Source organism: Pipistrellus hanaki (assembly GCF_964339955.1).
Source record: "Pipistrellus hanaki genome assembly, chromosome: X".
Classification (NCBI taxonomy): Eukaryota; Metazoa; Chordata; class Mammalia; order Chiroptera; family Vespertilionidae; genus Pipistrellus; species Pipistrellus hanaki.
In genome coordinates this window covers 21,262,920-21,283,612 of record NC_140524.1, presented here as the reverse complement: position 1 = coordinate 21,283,612, position 20,693 = coordinate 21,262,920, and the positions used below count along the sequence as shown (strand labels likewise).

Genomic DNA, 20,693 nt, shown 5'->3' with positions numbered 1-20,693 from the left:
ACATAAAGTCATTCTGATTGACAGAGCCAGCTGAACTCAGCTTTTAAGCCATCTCAGGCAGGGGCCAGATAAATGAAGAAGCCTTCAGATGACTTCAGCCCACAGATGCTCAATTCTCTTCTCAGCTGAGTTCCTGGACATCAAGGAGCAAAGAAGTGCCTGACCCATTGTGTTTTTTATTTATTTTTTATTTTTTTTATTTTATTTTATTTATTTTTAAATATATTTTATTGATTTTTTTTGCCCCCCTCCCTCCCTCCCGTACATACCCTCCTCCCCAGAGTTTTATGTCCATTGGTTGTACTTATATGGATGTACACAAGTCCTTCGGTTGATCTATAATATTATCTCCCCCAGATCTTCCTCCCCTCCCCACTGTAATTTGATAGTCTGCCTGTTGTTTTACTGTCTCTATATCTATCTCTTGGTTCATCAATTTATAATGTTCTTTATCATCCACAAATGAGTGAGGTCATGTGGTGTTTCTCTTTCACTGACTGGCTTATTTCACTCAGCATGATGTTCTCCAATTCCATCCAGGTTGCTGCAAATGATGAGAATTCCTTCTTTTTTATGGCAGCATAGTATTCCATTGTGTAGATGTACCATGGTTTTTGGATCCAATCATCTGCTGACGGGCACCTAGGCTGTTTCCAAATTCTGGCTATTGTAGATTGTGCTACTATGAGCATAGGGGTGCATATATCCTTTCTGATTGGTGTTTCTAGTTTCTTGGGATATATTCCTAGGAGTGGGATTACTGGGTCAAATGGGAGTTCCATTTTCAGTTTTTTGAGGAAACTCCACACTGTTCTCCACAGTGGTTGCACCAGTCTGCATTCCCACCAGCAGTGCACGAGGGTTCCTTTTTCTCCACAACCTCGCCAACACTTGTCGTTTGTTGATTTGTTGATGTTGGCCATTCTGACAGGTGTGAGATGGTACCGCATGATTGTTTTGATTTGCACCTCTCAGACAATTAGTGACTTTGAGCATGTTTTCATATGCCTTTTGGCCTTCCTTCTGTCTTCTTTTGAAAATATTCTATTTAGGTCCATTGCCCATTTTTTAATTGGATCATCCATCTTCCTTTTATTTAGTTGTATCAGTTGTCTGTAAATGTTGGAGATTAAACCTTTATCAGTGGTATTATTTGCAAATATATTCTCCCACACCATAGGCGTTCTTGTTGTTTTGTTGATGGTTTCTTTTGCCGTAAAAAAGCTTTTTATTTTGATGTAGTCCCATTTGTTTATTTTCTCTTTAGCTTCCATTGCTCTAGGGGCAGTATCAGTGAAGAAGTTCTTTTGGCATACATCTGAGATTTTGCTGCCTGTGGCTGCTTCTAGTATTTTTATGGTTTCCTGTCTGATGTTTAAGTCCTGCATCCATTTTGAGTATATTTTTGTATATGGTGTAAGTTGGTGATCTAGTTTCATTCTTTTGCATGTGTCTGTCCAATTTTCCCAACACCATTTATTGAAGAGACTGTCTTGACTCCATTGTATATTCGTGCCTCCTTTGTCAAATATTAATTGAGCATAGTGATTTGGGTTGATATCTGGGTTCTCGATTCTATTCCATTGATCTATATGTCTGTTCTTGTGCCAGTACCAGGCTGTTTTGAGAACCGTGGCTTTGTAATATAGTTTGAAGTCTGGTATTGAGATCCCTCCTACTTTACTCTTCTTTCTCAGGATTGCTGTGGCTATTCGGGGTCTTTTATTGTTCCAAATGAACTTTTGGAGAGTTCTTTCTAGGTCAGTGAAGTATGTTGTTGGTATTTTAATGGGGAGTGCATTGAACCTATAGATTGCTTTAGGAAGTATGGACATTTTGATGATGTTGATTCTACCAATCCATGAACATGGTATGTTCTTCCATCTCCTTACATCTTCCTCTATCTCTTTTTTCAGTGTCGTGTAGTTTTCCGCAAATAGGTCCTTTACTTCCTTAGTTAAATTTATTCCTAGGTATCTTAATTTTTTTGGTGCAATGGTAAATGGAATTGCTTTTTTAGCCTCTGTTTCTGTAGTTTTACTGTTGGTGTATAGAAATGCCATGGATTTTTTGGCATTAATTTTGTATCCTGCTACATTGCCAAATTCATTTATTAAGTCAATTAGTTTTTTAATGGAGTCTTTTGGGTTTTTTATGTACAATATCATGTCATCTGCAAATAACTATAACTTTACTTCTTCTTTTCCAATTTGGATGCCTTTTATTTCCTCCTCTTGTCTAATTGCAATGGCTAGTACTTCCAGTACTATGTCAAACAGGAGTGGCGAGAGTGGGCATCCCTGTCTTGTTCCTGTTCGTAGAGGGAATGGTTTTAGTTTTTGCCCATTGAATATAATGTTGGCTGTGGGTTTATCATAAATAGCTTTTATTATGTTGAGGTATGATCCTTGTACTCCCACCTTGATAAGAGTTTTTATCAGGAAAGGGTGTTGGATTTTATCAAATGTTTTTTCTGCATCAATTGATATGACTATATGATTTTTATCTTTCAATTTGTTAATGTGATGTATCACGTTTATTGATTTGCGGATATTGTACCATCCTTGCATTCCTGGAATAAATCCTACTTGGTCATGGTGTACGATCTTTGTGATGTTCTTCTGGAGTCGATTTGCTAGAATTTTGTTGAGGATTTTGGCATCTTTGTTCATGAGGGATATTGGCCTGTAATTCTCTTTCATTGAGTTGTCTTTATCTGGTTTAGGTATTAGGGTGATGCTGGCTTCATAGAAGGAGTTTGGAAGTGTTCCTTCCTCTTGATTTTTTGAAATAGTCTGAGGAGGATAGGTTTTAGTTCTTCCTTGAATGTTTGGTAAAACTCTCCTGTGAAGCCATCTGGCCCTGGGCTTTTGTTTGCTGGAAGCTTTTTGATGACTGTTTCAATTTCTTCCCAAGTCACTGGTTTATTGAGATTTTTAGATTCTTCCTGATTGAGTTTTGGAAGTTTGTATTTTTCTAGGAATACGTCCATTTCCTCCAGGTTGTTCAGTTTGTTGGAATAGAGTTGTTCGTAGTATTTAGTAACAATCCATTGTATTTCGGTGGGGTCTGTTGTTATTTCACATCTTTCATTTCTGATTTTGTTTATTTGGGTCCTCTCTCTTTGTTTCTTGGTTAGCCTGGCTAGAGGTCCATCTATCTTGTTTATCTTTTCAAAGAACCAGCTCTTGGTTTTGTTGATCTTGTGTATTGTTTCTTTGGTCTCTATGTCGTTTATCTCTGCTCTGATTTTTGTTATTTCCTTCCTTCTGCTTACACTGGGCTTTTCTTGTTGCTCTTTTTCTAACTCTTTGAGTTGTAGAGTTAGATCACTTGTTAGCCTTTTTTCTAGTTTTTTGCAATAGGCTTGTAAGGATATGAACTTCCCTCTCAAAACTGCTTTTGCTGTGTCCCATAGATTTTGGATTGTTATGTTTTCATTGTCATTTGTTTCCAGGATGTTTTTAATTTCTTCCTTGATTTCTCTGGTAACCCAGTCCTTGTTTAATAGCATGCTATTTAGTCTCCATGTGTTTGATTTCTTTGGATTATTTTTATTGTAGTTAATTTCCAGTTTTATGCTATTATGGTCTGAGAAGATGCTTGATATGATTTCTATCTTCTTGAATTTGAAGAGACTTTGCCTATGTCCCAAAATGTGGTCTATCTTTGAGAATGTCCCATGTGCACTTGAGAAGAATGTATATTCTGTGGCTTTGGGGTGGAATGTTCTGAAGATGTCAATTAATTCCATCTGGTCTAGTGAGTCATTTAGGATTGATATTTCTTTGCTGATTTTTTGTTTAGATGATTTGTTGAAGGGTGACAGTGGGGTATTAAAATCTCCTACTATGATTGTATTGCTATTAATCTCTCCCTTAATGTCCTCCAGCAGTTTTTTTATGTATTTGGGTGCTCCTGTATTGGGTGCATATATATTTACCAGGGTTATTTATTCTTGTTGGATTGTTCCCTTTAGTATTATGAAGTGGCCTTCATTATCTCTTGTTATGTCCTTCACTCTGAGATCTAATTTGTCAGATATAAGTATTGCTACCCCAGCTTTTTTTTCATTTCCATTTGCCTGGAAAACTTTTTTTCCATCCCTTCACCCTCAGTCTGTGTGCATCTTTTTTTCTGAGGTGAGTTTCTTGTAGACAACAGATGTATGGGTCTTGTTTTCTTATCCAATCTGACACCCTATGTCTTTTGATTGGAGCATTTAATCCATTTACATTTAAGGTTATTATTGATAGGTACTCATTTGACGCCATTTTTATTCTATAACCGTGTTCCTTCTTCACTTCCTATTTCTTTATTTTTACAGTAGACCCTTTAGCATTTCTTCCATTGCTGGTTTGGTGGATATAAATTCCTTCAGTCTTTTTTTGTCTGTGAAGCTCCTGATTTCCCCTTCAATTTTGATTGATAGCCTTGCTGGGTACAGTATTCTTGGATTCAGACCCTTCCTTTGCATGACTTTGTATATTTCATCCCATTCCCTTCTGGCCTGATATGTTTCTGTTGAGAAATCAGTTGCTAGTCTGATGGGGGTTCCTTTGTATGTCACTTTTTGTCTCTCTCTGGCTGCTTTTAAGATTCTTACTTTGTCGTTGTTGTTAGCCAATTTAATTATAATGTGCCTTCGTGTCTGTCTTCTGGGATTTATTTTGCTTGGGACTCTGCGAGCATCTTGGATTTGTGTGGGTTTTTTCTTCTCTATCTCAGGAAAGTTTTCTGTCATTATTTCTTGAAATACTTTTTCCATGTCTACCTCAGTTTCCTTTCCTTCAGGAACCCCAATTATTCGAATATTATTTTGTTTTGTATTGTCCCAAAGCTCCCATAGGCTCTCCTCCTGCTTTTTAATCTTTTTTTCTAGAAGCTGCTCTAGTTGGGTATTTTTTTCCATCTTGTCTTCTAGCTCACTGATGCGGTCCTCTGCTTCATCTAGTCTACTCTTGATGCTTTCTATTGAGTTCTTCATGGTAGTGATGTCATTTTTCATTTCTTCTTGGTTCTTCTTCAGTTCCACTTGGTTCGTCTTCAATTCCTCATGGCTCTTCTTCAATTCCTCATGGTTCTTCCTCATTTCTTCTTGGTTATTGTCAAATTTCTCTTCCATTCTTTTTAGCCATCCTATGATCATTATTCTGAATTCTTGCTCTGGTAGGCTGCTTGCCTCTGACTCCTTTACTTCCTTTTCTGGTGATGCCTGCTTTTCTTTCATGTGCGGGCTATTTCTTTGTCTCCCCATGGCCTCTCTTTTCAGGATGTCTGGTTATGTGGTGTTTCTTCCCCTTTCCGTGGGTGACTGAAGAACTCCCTTGAAACCAAGTGTTTGTGCCGATTGGGCTGTCTCAGCTACTTGATGGTCTCCGCCGCTGTTGGTTTTTCCAGGCCTCAGAGAAGCTCTTCCTTTCCTGGTAAGATGGCGCAGCCTTCTCTCCAAGCCCGGAGCTCCGGTAGAGCCGCGGCGGCAGCCGCAGTGCTGGCCGGTTAGTCAGGAAATCCTGTCCAGCGGACTTTTCCTTATCCTCCTTGAGATTTCCGCTGTCCCTCAGCTGCCAATCAACTTTTTCTGAGCGACTCAGACGCTGCTTTTTTCTGTTCTGGGACCGGAGTCAGAACAAGTCCGTCTGTTCGGTCGCCATCTTCAAGCTCCGCCCCTCAAACTTAGATTTTTTAAATTTCAAATAGTTGAGCCTTCAAATTTCAATTAGTTCAGCCTTTGGGTTTTCAAAGGTAAGGAGCAGTTTCTATCTTGTCCCTTTGATTAGGAACACTGGAACTCATCTTCTTTGCTCTGGAAACTTGGGAGCCTCCCAGGTGAAATCCTCCTTCTCAAATCTGACCCCTGAATTCTATGGCCACAAGAAAATAGTTGTTTTACACCACTATATGTTTTGTATTGGGTTGCTTTGCTATGCAGTAATAGATAACTGAAAAGTCACTCTAATGTCTCTGTGGAAACATTAGAGTGATCAAGAGTGGAATTGGAGAGACTAGTTAAGAGCTGCTGCTGTAGTCAAGGTAACCTGAACTAAGGTTGTGGAAGAGGAGATGGAGAAGAGCATATGCAACTAAAAGATAGGTAGGAGGTAAAATCAAAAGCACTTATTGATGAGTTGGATGTAAGGGAGAGAAATAAGTCCTGGATAACTTTTAGGTTTTGGCTTGAGTAACTAATTATATGGTAGAACTTTCAAAGAGGTGGGGGAAGACCAAGGGAAGGACAGATAGGGTTGGAGATGGAGAATTGAGAATCGTTGAGTTCTATTTTGGACCTCTAAGGCACTTTTGCAGTAGTCTTGAGAAAAGATGATGGAGTTGGTCATTGGTAAAAATAAAGAGAGAAGAAAGACCAGACTCAAGACCAATTATGGAGGCAGAGTCAGCATGACTTAAAATTGATTAGATTCATAGTTCATAGCAAACAAGAAAAAATATGATAAACTTCATGAAAATTTGTAACTTTCTCTCACCAAATCACATGATTCAGAAAATGAATAGGTAAGTCACAGACTGGGAGAAAAATATTTGCAACACTAAGACAAAGGACATACATGCAGAATATAAAAATAACTCTTATAATGCCAAAATTAGAAATAAAATAATCCAATTAAAAATAAGCAAATGATTTGAACAGATACTTCTCAATGGCAGAAGTACAGATGGCTTATAAGCACATGAAAAAAAAATGCTCAACTTCATTAGGCATTAGCCAAATACAAATCAAAACCATGGGACAGCACTGTCCATTCACTGGAATGGCTAAAATTAAAGAGACTTTCATGCATGAGCAAAGATGTGAAGTAATTGAAATATTTATACACTCTTGGTGGAATGCAATATGGTACAATCATTTTGGAAAAAGTCTGGCAGTTTCATATTTAAGCATGCACCTATCCTATGACCCAGCAATCCTATTCTAGGCATTTTCCAAAGAGAAATAAAATGGAAGCCTATTTCCATAAAATCACTTGAGAAAGAATGTTTTTATTTATTTATTCATTTATTTATTTATTTTTACCTTCAATAGGAAATAACCCAAATGTCCATCAGCTGGTGAGGGGATAAGCAAACTGTGTTGGAATTCTACTCAGCAATAAACAAGAATGTTATATATTTCCATTTACATAAAGTACTAAAATAGGTCATGATGAGGTTAGTTATACCTCTGAGAGTGATGTCTGTGTGTTTACTACAAAGGGGCATGAGGGAACGTTCTGGGATGATTAAAATGTTCTATATCTTAATAGGGATATGGGTTAACCTGGTGTGTGCATTTGTCAAAACTTATCAAATGGTATACACCTAAGATTTGTGCATTTTACTCTGTAAATTTTACTTAGAAAAAATTATAAAGAAGAAAACAAGGGATGGAATACATGTGCCAGGGATGAAACCTTCCATGAGCAATTGTAATGAGATGGGTACTATGGAGGCTGGTTAAATCCCTCCTTATAGCAGTAGCTTGGATTTACAGTTGCAATTGATGACATCTGGGATTCCTTATTGGGATTTGCCACCAAAGCAAGTGGTCTTTCTCTGACAAGAAAATCACCTTCATTGGCATGAACAATGAGCTCTACCTATTTCAGTTCAGGAAGAGCCTATGGTTCAACTGGGACACACAAGAGCTATCATTCTTGATTTGCTCTTAAAATATGAGAAGAGACACTAGAAAACTGACTATTTCTGAGGTGAGAAATTTCCTGGGTGAGCCTAAATCACCCCAGTTTTCCTTGGCTCTGTTCCTGTGCTCTCTTCCTCCCAGTTTACTGTGTTCTACCACTTTGAACAAAGCAATTGCTAGACTTCTAATTTGCCTGAGGACTTTCTATTATGATCAGTTCCAAACACAAAGAGGAAAAAAGCTCTTATTGTTGGATAATTACTTTCATTAATTAGTAGGGCTGGAGAGTGTGAAATGATTTGCAATGTTTGTGGCTTAATAGCATGACTCTGACTTATTTTCAACTCCTCTCCAGTGCAAAAGTTCATAGTCCTACATGCATACTTATTACACAAAAACAGAAAAATAGCTTTATGAGAAATATGTGGGCTAATGAGAGATACAGTCCCAGTGAAACTGAAATAATGCAACCAGTTTAAGCACAGATCTGTTTATCTTTGAGGTTTTTTTAATGCCATGATTGCTAATGAATGATCTGTTCTCTTTGCAATGCAATTTTCTCCTGCTTGTTCCTGAAGGGAAGCTAAGAGGTTGAGAAATTGGGTGAGTTCACAGTAATGTTGTTGGGATTAGCTGGTGAATTTCAGATTGGAGTCAGTAGAAACTGAGTTTCTGGGGGAGAAGGAAATGCTGGGTTAACTTAAGTATATTTTTTTCAAGTAAGCATTTAATTGAGGAGTTTTTAAAATGTAAATGGAAATTATTTGTGACTACTTTAGTTTTTGTGGCTAATACAGCAGGCAGGTATTTATTGATATGCCCTCTGATACCTATTGACTCAACCTTTGCCCTCACATTTAGAGTCTGATGCACCTAGATCTCTCTGGGTGAAGACATCTGCCTTCCTGCATGGATATTGCTGCATGCATTCATTCATGCATTAATTAATCCAATACATATTTTTGTGCAAGGGTTTATATTAGGCACTGGGTATACAGTGATGAACAAAACAGCCATAGTCTCTATCTCCTGGCATTTTGAGTCACTTGAACAAATGAGCCAGCCAATAAACAAGGGAACAAAAGAATATATAATTATAAAATTATGTCAGGTACCATGAAAGAAGCCAATGAGTTTCACTTGATAGGCTAGTCAGGAATTTTCTGAGGAGAAGTATTTAGGTATTCATGTAAAGTTGAGAAAGAAACAGCCATTTGAAGAGTTGATAGTGGATCTTAGAGTATGACCAATGTGAAGGGAGGAATTAGCCTGTGCATTGCAGCAAGACACCCATGAAAAACACACATGGTGTCAAAACATGCCAAAGGAAAATCGTTTGGGCAAAAAATGAAAAAGGATCCTAAGTCAAATTTATAGAAAATATTCCTTTATTAACTTTTGGTTGGGAATAAGTTTGTATATTTTCAGAAAACAACTCCGAAATCATGTGGATTTCTGCAACAGAGAGGAATTGACAGGACTGCTCTAGCCATGAAGACAGAAGAGAAACAGTTCAGAGATGGAAGACACTGACGACGTCTTGCCATAGTAGCAGTTAGCAGCTGTGCATTGCTGCAGGTTGCCCAGGACCAAACCAGAGAGGGTCAGACCTGCATTACCACTATTTGTCCACCATCCAGAACTGAAATATCATTGCTGACATGTATACATAAGGAACTGTTTGACATTGAAATTGGGTTTCAAAAGAACTGTTGGCCCAGAAAGAAACTCACTACAGACTGATTCATTTGCCTCTCAGCATAACCATTATTGCTTGTCTCATTTTTGATTCTTATAAATGTGTTTCTTGTATCACATGATCTCACTCATCTAGGGGAAATAATGAACAACATAAACTGATGAACAAAAACAGACCTGGAGACAGGGAAGCATCGATCATACTGTCAAACCTCAGAGGGAAGGTAGGGGAGGGTAGCAGAAAGGGGGAAAGATCAACCAAAGGACTTGTGTGCATGCATATGAGCCTAACCAGTGGTCACAGATAACAGGGGGGTGGAGGCATAGGTGGGGAGGGGTTTGGGATGGGAATGGGAGGATGAGGACAAATATGTGATACCTTAATCAATAAAGACATTTAACAAAAAAGAAATCTTGTTAGTTTTAGGATAACATCAATATTTTTGGTGGATGTAAAAGAATGGTCCTATTAACATAGAGTACGTTTTTCTATGAAATGGGACAGTCAGTGCTTGCATTGACAAGATCAAAGAACTTGCCTTGGATGTGCTGCATGTTGATGGTCCAGTGAGATGGGAGTTCTGATGTGGCTGTTTTATAGCTCCTCTGTCTCTTATCACCGATATTGACTACAATTCCCAATCTTTTTTGTCCATGTGATACCAAATATTTAAATCAGTATCTAGAGAGAAAACACTAGGAGTCAGAAACCCTGACTTCTAGGCCTGGGCCTCTCACTAACTACAATAGTTGTATTACTTATGCAATAACTTTCTATGTCTTAGCCTCATTATTTAGAAAAAAGAGAGGTTAGAATATGCCTTGCCTACTCCCTCCAAGGCCGTTGTTAGGAGAAACATAAAATAACATGTGGCAATAACATTCTCTTCATGAGAATATAATACAAATACAAATTGGTATCATTTCTGTGAAATGCTTGTCTATATACAACGTGCACATGAACAACCAATGACAATAGGCTATGAATTAGTTATTCATGCTGGGATATTTATATGGAAAATAACTGGAATAAAATTGTTTAACCATGGCTTGAGTTAATTGCCATCCAGTATACATATGTGAGCCCCTGGAGGAATAAATGCAATGCTATTGCCAGATGGACTCTAGGATTTGAATGGCCAACAGCCAAGTAGCTGCCAGTTGGTTGTTTGCATGTAGTAAAGGAGTCATGCTAAATACATATTCTATTCCATCTCTCTTGTGCATCTTATAAAAATGTGATTTCATCTGGGGAAGCAGAAAGAAATCTGCATGTCGACTGGAGGTGTTTGATGTGTGGGAGAATATGACAGGCACTTAGATGAGGGGGTGCACTCATCTTTGTGTCAAAGGAGTTAATAAACTCTTAGTCTGAATAGAAAGTGGGGTGGTTGTTTAACCAAATGCTTTGCCTAATTGATAGGTACAAAATTCATGAAAGGGGCATGCTTAAAGAAATCAGAACATAATACAGTATACTTCCTGCTAAACTATATACAATCAAAAGTATCTTTTTTAATTAAGAAGCACTTTGGGATCTTATAGTTTCTCCAGCAACCACATGAACTTAGGTTATCACTACACTGAATATAGTATCACATTACATTTATAAACGTCTTTAGAGTCTGTGCATTGCAGAGGACTTTATAATGTCCCATTCTATCATGTTGATTTTGAGTGTAACAGCAAACCTGGTGGAGTAGGTACTGTAATTTCCTCTATTCTAATGATAGGAAACAGTTCAGAGAGGTGAAGTGACTTGCCTCAGAGTCACAAAGCTAGAAAATAGAAGACCAGGACTTGAACCTAGCTGAGATGGCAGTGAGAAGAGTACTGAGGGCTAGTGTACAGAACAAGCTTTTTTAAAAAACCTGTATTACTGAGTGTGGGGAAGTATGTTTTTACTTTAACAGAACACATTTTTCTAAAGAACAGGGAAAATGTTGCTCTTGGCTTTGATATTTGGCAAATATTAGGGTTATATAAGCACAATTACCATTATTACAAGGAATTTAACTGGTAAGCTCTAGTGAATTCATTCCTTCTATAATTCTCCTTGTCTGCCTTCCTGTTCAGCCTCATCTTCTCTGAGAGTGAATGCAGGTGTCATTTTAAAAAATGACCAGCTGCTTATGTTAGTACCTTCAGGCATATGGGACTGTCAAAGAAATAGGAGAAGAAAAAAAAGCCAAATTGAGTGCTCCTTTGTGAGTTTCATCATCAACAAATACTATAATTCCATCTGTCCAAATAATGGGGAAAGTGCTTATAGAGTAGCTTTCTGAATCAACAGTGAAAGATAGTTATCAGGCTAATTGAAAAAATCAACAATGAAAAAAAGAGCAGCACTATATTTAGTTTCCATTGAATTTTCTGAAGATGTACCCACACTTACCCAATGGTTATAAATATGTTACAGGCTTAGAAATGGATTTTTGGTTTATCTCATAATCATAAAAATATCATTAAATCTAAGTGTGTATTCAGCAGCACTCCCAGGGCTGTACCCATAGCTCTTACTCACAAAGTCTTGCATCAAATGATTACCAGTTGATATTTAGAAATCTTTACTCCTCTATAAGATGGGCACACAGGAAATTTACAGTAATATCCATTTAGAATATTGAACTGATGAAGCATTTTCCCTGTACTACAAAGATGTCTGCTGTACTACAAAGAAAATGAATTCTCTAACCAAATCTGTAAGTAACACAGTACTTGTGACTTGACTTTGGGCCACTGATAGGTTTGGAAATGTTATTAGAGGCTCTTCTACTTCACCTCTTCTACTTCTAATCTAATAGGCTGCATTTTGAAGACAGGTGCAGGGAGTAAAAAGAGAGTAGGGTCTCAGATAATAACAGACAAGCTCATGTAAAATTACCTTTTTTCAAGCCTGATGTTTCCAAAAACTTCAGCAGCAGCAAATACAGTCTTTGAGAGGAATTGTGTTCAGGCTTGCGATTCACTAGTGGCAGGCAACATGCTGAAAAAGATGGCAAATTGGGTATGTTCTCTCTGTGGCTGACAGTCCCTGGAGAGCAGGGAAAGTGCAATTTCCTCACTAGCAATATGAACTTCTTTTAAGAAAATGTTTTTATTGATTTGAGAGAGAGAAGAAGGGAGATGGAGAAACATGGATGACAGAGAGAAACAGTGATTGGTTGCTTCCCATTCACACCCTGACCAGGAATATAAGTACTGAAACCTATATATGGGCACGGATTGGAATTGAACCGGTGACCTTTTGGTGCATGGGATTGTTAATATGATTTTTATGGGACCCACCAAGAAGCAAATTCACAAAAAAATCAAGAATCTCAATGGAAGAAAAAATACTTTGGCAGAGGACAGCAATCAGACAAGAAGAAAATATAAAAGGCATCCAAATTGGAAAGTAGGAAGTAAAACTCATTATTCGTAGATGACATGATATTGTACTTAGAATACCCTAAAGACTCCACCAAACACTGCTAGCTTTAATAAATGAATTTGGCAAAGTAGCATGATACAAAATTAACATCCAGAAATCAATGGCATTTCTATACACCAATAATTAACTCCTAGAAAAAGAAAATAAAAAACACCCATTTACCATTGCAACAACAACAATAAAAAAGATACCTAGGAATAAACTTAACCAAGGAGGTAAAAGCACTATATTCATAAAACCATATATATATATATATATATATATATATATATATATATATATATATCACACAACGAACTTAATTCGTTCCAGGAGCAAGTTTGTTATGCGAAAAGTTCGTTATGTGAAATGCGTTTTCCCATAACAATACATGTTTAAAAAAATAATTCGTTCTGTAGCATAAAATATGCTAAGATGACATATTTTTATTTAGATACATCTAAAAACATAATTTTTTTAAAAAAAACACACATTTTTTTAATTTTAAGACAGACTAAGAAGAGTCTACCGAATCTTGCACATCTTCATCCATTTTCTGCTTTTTGGCCGATGGTTTCATGAAAAACCTGTCCAAAGTTCGCTGTGCGAGGCGTTCGTTATGCGAGGCACCACTGTATTGCCAGTGACATTTCTTGACGTAGATAGATTCTATCAAAGGAGGAAATATGCAGCACACACAGATAATGTTTATGAACATTGCAAACTTTCTAGTAGTGCTTATTATAACATTTCACTGCCTTCTAAAATGATTTGGACATTTTCGTGTGTTCAGGTTACATATGAAACAATTTTTTTTTATCTCTTGAAGAATATTGAAAGCAAGACTGAGGAGATTGACTAAAGAGCTTTTAGAAGCTTGCATACTCACAAGCACAAATAAAGAATATTTGACTGTGGCTTAACTCTGAAAAAGACTATTAAGAGGCAAAACCATGGGGGGGAAATTGAGCAATTCTAGTTCATGTGGGATTGTGAATTTTACTCATTAATATGAATATTATAGACACACTTGGTGTAGAATGTGCTTTTTACATCAGATCCTCAGTTGGGTATTTCAGCTGTGTTTCACTTGAATTGGTTAACTTAAAAGCTAAGGTAGTCACAAAGGCTCTGTTAATCCAGAGAAAAATCTTAGACCATACTTTGGAAGTCTGCGAGAGTTGCTTCAGACAGCTATTAGAGAATGGAGAGAGATGTGGGGACGTGGGAATGAAAGATGAGAAGAGGAGGTGGTGGAATGTTCCAAGAGCCAAGAGAGGCCACAATAAATTACCCCAAAACAATTGCTTTATGGATTATTCAGAGATTTTCAATGGAATCTAAGGGCAAATGTCAAGTAGTCATTACTAATGTCTCTAATAAATGGCTCAATCCACTGTTTGCTTTATTTGAAGCCCCTTTCTCCCCATTGCTTGCTGATATAATCCCGAGGATATAGCGTGATATTTAATTACAGCATTGATTCCATTCAGAAATGCTTTGAGTTTTCTTTCACACTTGCTCAAGGACTAGCCACAGATTGGGCATTACTTGCTCACATTATTTGGAAATACTCCTTTCTTTGAAACTCCACATCCAGAAAGTCGCATTGCTTAGCCTAGATTCCTTAGCTTAGGTTGGTACAATATCCCCAACTCCAAAAGTAACAGTTCCTCCTTGTGTCCTTTGTGGCACTCAAATGCAAAAAAGCTTGACACTTCATGAGAGTGTTACTAATGTGGCTTGCTATTTTCATGAAGGTAATTGATCCATGAAACACATCTTACTTAGCAATGTGGTTACATTAAGCTTATGTTGAGATGGTTACTTCTTGAGCAATAAATATGCTAGAATGTTTTTTATCAGAAGGAGCAGGAAAGATACTTTGAAATATGTACTTAAAGGTGGTGGCAAGAATGGTCAACTGGCAACTGGTTTGCTATTGCCCATTAATCTCCAAGTGGCCACCTGGCAAATGGGCTTATTCTCTTCTCTCACAGACATATATCAGACAGAGTAGGAATAGAGTTTTATACCATCAAGTACTTATTCCTGGGATAAATAGTTCCAACCAAATGAGAGTTACAGTGAACAGTAGTTTCCTATATGTAATACCTTAATCAATAAAAAAAGAAAAGAAAAGTAGTTTCCTGTTTCACCATGAATAAATCCTAGGGAGCCAGTTGGATTTTGGCTATTCCAAATTAAAGGCCAAGTTGCTACTGTTTTCCAATGATATCCCTTCCAGGATGTATGAAAGTCTGCTGGAGAATACATACTTTCTGGAACTTATTATTTTCTTTATTTCTTTATTTTTTAAATATATATTTTATTGATTATTTTACAGAGAAAAAGGGAGAGAGATAGAGTTAGAAACATCGATGAGAGAGAAACACCAATCACCTGCCTCTTGCACACCCCCTACTGTGGATATGCCCACAACCAAGGTACATGCCCTTGACCCGAATCGAACCCGGGGCCTTTCAGTCCGCAGGCCGACTCTCTATCCACTGAGCCAAACCGGTTTTGGCTGGAACTTATTATTACATTTAGAAGGAAAAATTTGTTTTCTAATTCAGAAAACGTCTTGATTCCTTGTTGCCTGTTTGCCACAGGCAATTCAGTTGGCAAATCAGTTGCTGGATGCTTGGAGGAGGAAACAACCCAATTATCAATTGCATTCAGAGCTTATTGCATATTCCTTTAAATTTCCTCACTGGTGACAGATCTTTATCCTCTGAGAATAGGCTATATTTGAACAAACAGCTAAAAGTCATTAGAGCCCACACTGGCAAATAAGATGGGTGATCATGCTCAGCAATGAATGTTTTGGATTTATAAATGAGCTGTGTCTCTTTGGTAAGGAGACCAATTTTCATATGTGGCTTCCAGGTGAGGTTTTGAGGCAGTTCTGATAAAAAGAGCTGCAGAAATATTAGAGCAATATTTATGTCCTTGGAATCAGTCTATGTCTGCCCATGGATACAATTCAGAGTGTCACTATTCACTTGGATACAAGAGTCCTAGTGGTAAGTTGAAAAATTAGAGACCACATTTTATTTTTTTTGTCATATATTGTATGACTGTGGATTATAATACCTGGGATTTTATATAATATTTGCCCAATTATTGAAACACAATGCTTAGTGATGGAATGGCTGAGTGGAAAGATAATGACTTTGGAATCAGACAGACCTATGTCTGCTAACTAGATGTGTCAGGTTTTGACTTACCTTTCTTAATTTGTAAGTGGAGTAAATAGTACCTATTTAATAACACTTTTAGTGGGTTTTAAAGGAAACTGTTTACCTAAAAGATTTAGCATTTTGCCTGGCACATATTAGGGGCTCAATAAATTGTAGCAATTATTATCATTACCATCATTATCATTACAAATTATACTATTACTATTATTAATATTACTACAATTAAGCAGATATCTAATGGTAGAGAAATGATTAGGAGTCTATTTTGTAAGTTTCCACTCATAGGATGGCACTGCTCTAGGCAGGATATATGGGAGAGAAGAAAGGAGAAGCAAGTCATGGGTAAATGATGAATCTAGGGACATTTTGAAGACAGAATGAAGGTGATTTAGGTTCACCCATATCCATCTATTCCTGAGGTGTCTGTATTCAAAAGGATATATTTGTTTTTCATGGAAGATGGTAATGAAATATTTGTTTAGAGTTTATTATGCAAATGGTCAGAGGTAAAAAAACAACACACACACCCATATTGATGTTCTCCTCAATTAGGTTGGAAATATTTAAGACATTTAGACAATTGATTGCCTTGTTTACATGAACACTATGAAAAATTTAAAAACTCTCATACTGGTTAGAAATCACCACACACACACACACACACACACACACACACACACTCAACAAGGCAAAATTTTAGCTAGAACTGAGTTTTCTTTTTTCTCCCAGCCACTCTATGCTTATCAATTTCATGCTGTTTGGTCACTTTTGCCTTAGAGTCCCTTTTTTTTGTGCTAATGAGTTTCACAGTAATGAGGATTTTTGAAGGTAGGCTCTGGGGTTTTAAATATGTATTATAAGCATGCTTCATATGCATACCATAACTCAGTTGATCCACAAGCTTAGTCAGAAACTCCTGTGGAGTGACTCTAAGAGAGCTACTGGTAATAAGGGGATATGGTTGAGTTGATCAGCTGGAAATTCCCATGTGCTAGTCCTCAGAAGAAGTTGACTAATGCTAAATATCAGTTGAAAAGCAATTGGTGGGAAAATGATTGTCTCATGTACTTTTGCTTCTTTAGTCTCCTGCCCTGAAGTAAAGCTCTCTACCAGGATAATAAATAGGAAGCTGCAGTAGTCATGCTAGTGGAAGAGAGACATGTGTGTTGAGTGGCAGGCCTTCATTTAAAATGAAAGGCATTGTGGGAGATGTCTAGGGCTGTTGGATTCATGCTGACCCACCAAGGCCCCCTGATGGCTGCAGAATCTGCATCTTTTAATATTATTTTTGTGGTAAAAACTACATCATAAAAATTACCATCTTAATTATTTTTAAGGGTACAGTTCAATAGTGTTGAGTATATTCACATTGTTGTGTAACAGATTGCTAGAACTTTTTCTTCTTGCTAAACTCTATACCTATTAGATAACAGATCTATGATCCTTCCTTCCTCCAGCCCTTGGCAACCATCATTCTACTTTCTGTTTCTATGAATTTGACTACTTTAAATACTTCATATAAATGGAATCACAAGGTATATTTCTCTTTCTGTGACTGGTTTATTTAATTTAGCAGAATATCTTCAAGGTTCATCCTTACATAGCATGTACCAGAATTTTACTCATTTTTAAAAAATATATTTTATTGATTTTTTACAGAGAGGAAGGGAGAGAGATAGAGAGCTAGAAACATCGATGAGAGATAAACATCGACTAGCTGCCTCTTGCACACCCCCTACCGGGGATGTGCCCACAACCAAGGTACATGCCCTTTCCCGGAATTGAACCTGGGACCTTTCAGTCTGCAGACTGATGCTCTACCACTGAGCCAAACCGGCTTCGGTAGAATTTTACTCATTTTTAAGGCTGAAGCATATTCCATTATATGGATACATGACATTTTGTTTATCCGTTAATTGTTGGTGTACATTTAGGTATATCTTCTTATTTTAAGAAGACTTTTCCTCTACTACTCCTACATTGTATTCCTACAGTGCAAAATGTCAAAAGAAAAGAATATCTTGAAGGCAATTAGGGTAAGTCCATTATAAGGATTGGCAAGATGAGGGAAGATATAAGAACATTATTTAATTCATAATGATTCATGCTTGCTGAGGGAAACCCATTAGCTACATTCTTTTGAAGTATGAGTAAAAAAAGTCTAAGTAAAAAATTTTGGGCTCAGTATTTCAAAATCTCAATTTCATATACACTAGAGATTTTCTGTATTATTTTCAAAATTTCTAGAAAATAATGAACAAAGTTTTAACCTTTATAAGCTTTAATTGATAAATAATGTAAAAAGGGACAATGTGGGTGAAAACGTTTAACACAAGGGGGCTGTGGCACAGGAAGCTCAGTAAATATTGATCAAAAGTAACAGCATACAAAATTAACTATTTCATGAATATGGATTGTGTGCATTTGATATAAAACAGTTGGCAAGTGGAATGAAGTATAGAACTATGAATCAAGGTAGCTACTATATCTTGATACTCTCAAACTCAAAACTAAGTCGGAAACAAAATTAATAAAAGCTGTTGATTCATAAACTCACTGCAGTAACTTTTATTTCAGCTGGGGTACAAAAGTATTAGAAAGGAGAGTAAGTTTATAGAGTAAAAAAGGAAATACTGAAACAGTCTCTGATTGGCAAGCATTTAATTAATGTGGGAATTTTGGAAGCAGGGAAAACCTTCTAATTGGTCTTCAGGTATAGTAGGCAGTCCCTGGTTGGCTAAAAGGAGGTAAGCAAGCATTTTGGAGACATTTCAAAAGAGGAAATATTTTTCAATGTTAAGCCTGTAAGATTGTCTGTGGCCATCATTTCCTGGAACAAGTTGGGGTCGATGGGATGTGGTTTGTTTTTTAATATATATATTTTATTGATTTTAAAAATATATTTTAGTTGAAAAACTCAAGAAGGTATATAGAATGTTGTCTGTCACATAGTGGTCATTTGATGCTGGTGCCTAATATTCAAATATAGTCTGGAATACAAATAGGTGTGCCATCTGAGGTAAGATCCAAGTGACTCTTGTCTCTGTTACAGGATCTAAGCACATTTGGATACAATTATCAACCTTTTCTTCTAATGAGTCTGATAAATCCATACATATAGTTGAGCGTACTCCTTATTAACAATCCCCATGTGAACACTTCACTGAGGTACTTTGATTCCACCTATCAAACATCAAAAGGTTTCCAGAGTAAGTTCAATACAGCTCTGCAAACAGAATCTGGAAAGATCAGCTTACTAAGGTTTTTTCTAGTCATGCTTGCTTTCCATTGCACATGTATTCACACTCCTGCTCTAATAGCATTTTATGAAAAAAACCTCCCTACCTTGGAAAAATATAAGAATAAGTCTGTGGAGCCGGAGAATTTTGTAGGGGCTTCTTCACACTGACTTTTGCATTTACACTTTATTTCTTTTTAAACTCTGGATGGTTGGGCCTGTACTAATTGGTACAACTGGTTTGACATTTAAATAAGCTGAGTAGCAGGTGGAGCAGTTGATGTGGGATAAGACCTCAGGGGAAGTCATGGATGTGGCTGCTGAAGAGGGAACCTGAATCTCCTAGAGACAACCAACAAGGAAGAGTAAACTCCCCTCCCCCATACCCTGCCAGTCTTTGTTGCTCACAAAGCCAGTCAGATTCCTTCAGTAACCCTCACAACATTGGCACAGCCCATTGCAATTAACCCAGAGCTTATCAACCCTTTGAAAAATCAAGTGTCTCTAAAATGGTAGTACCATTGTGGTTGATGTGTAAAAGACTGGTACTGAGGGCTGGATGGTCATGTTACTAGTAATGGATCAAAGTTTCAGATTATTTCAAAGAAGTTTAAGCACATTTGTAGTTGACCCTCTATTGGTGTTACCTCATGTATTCACACCTGTACATAATTTCTGAAATGGCAGAGTGAAGGAGGTACAGCTATTGAGGTGGACCTTAGGGTTTCCTGTGTCTTTGCAATGTGTAGGAATTTCTCATATGTCAACAGGAATGTCTCATATGTCTATTAAGAAAAAGGAAGACAATTGCTGCTCTTAGACACAAAGGATGCATTTTGTGTTCGATGGGAAGTAGTCGTGAAAATAGAGGGGAAAAGAGGAAAAAAGGAAGAGTTAGAAGTCAGAGTCCCATTTCACCTCTGTTACTAACTAGTTGTGTGACCTAGAGCAATTCATTAATCTCAATTAGAAAATGAAGGAAATTGGATTAGATTCTTGCTGCTCAAAGTGTGGCCCACAGGCCAACAGAATCTATATAACCTGGTTTATTGTTAAAACTGCAGCCTTCATCCCAAACCTAATGAACAGAATTTGCATTTTAACAAGATCTGCAGGTGGATCCTATGCACACTAAAGTTGAAGAAGCAATGCACTCAATCTGAGTCTTAACCCTGACTGCCTGCTAAAATACCCTAGGGAGTTTTTAATAAATGATGATGCCTGGGTCCTAGCCCATACCAATTAAACTAGAATTTTTCCTCTGATTCTATTACATTTTATTTATTTCAATAAGTATTTATGTAGTGCTCACTTATATGGCAAACACTGTTCTCAGTGCTTTAGAAATGTTAACTGTTTAATCCTCATTAAAGCCTTATGAAGAATGCACTATCCAATTTTACAGATGAGTATACTGAGGAACAACTTTCCTGCCTAAGGCCAAACAGGCATTTTGGCTTGAGTGTCTGCACACTTCACTCCCATGGATTAGGTGATCTC

The 20,693-nt window shown here is 37.1% G+C and overlaps 1 protein-coding gene across 1 annotated transcript in view; it reads right to left on the bottom strand.

The window, feature by feature from the left end:
* Positions 1-13,105, bottom strand: part of LOC311615044 (general transcription factor II-I repeat domain-containing protein 2A-like) — a 147,940-nt gene extending 134,835 nt beyond the window's left edge. Inside the window, exon 1 of the mRNA XM_084870220.1 lies at positions 13,060-13,105. The gene's annotated coding sequence lies outside the window, so the exon portion shown is untranslated. The remainder of the gene's footprint in view (positions 1-13,059) is intronic.
* Positions 13,106-20,693: the final 7,588 nt, after the last annotated feature.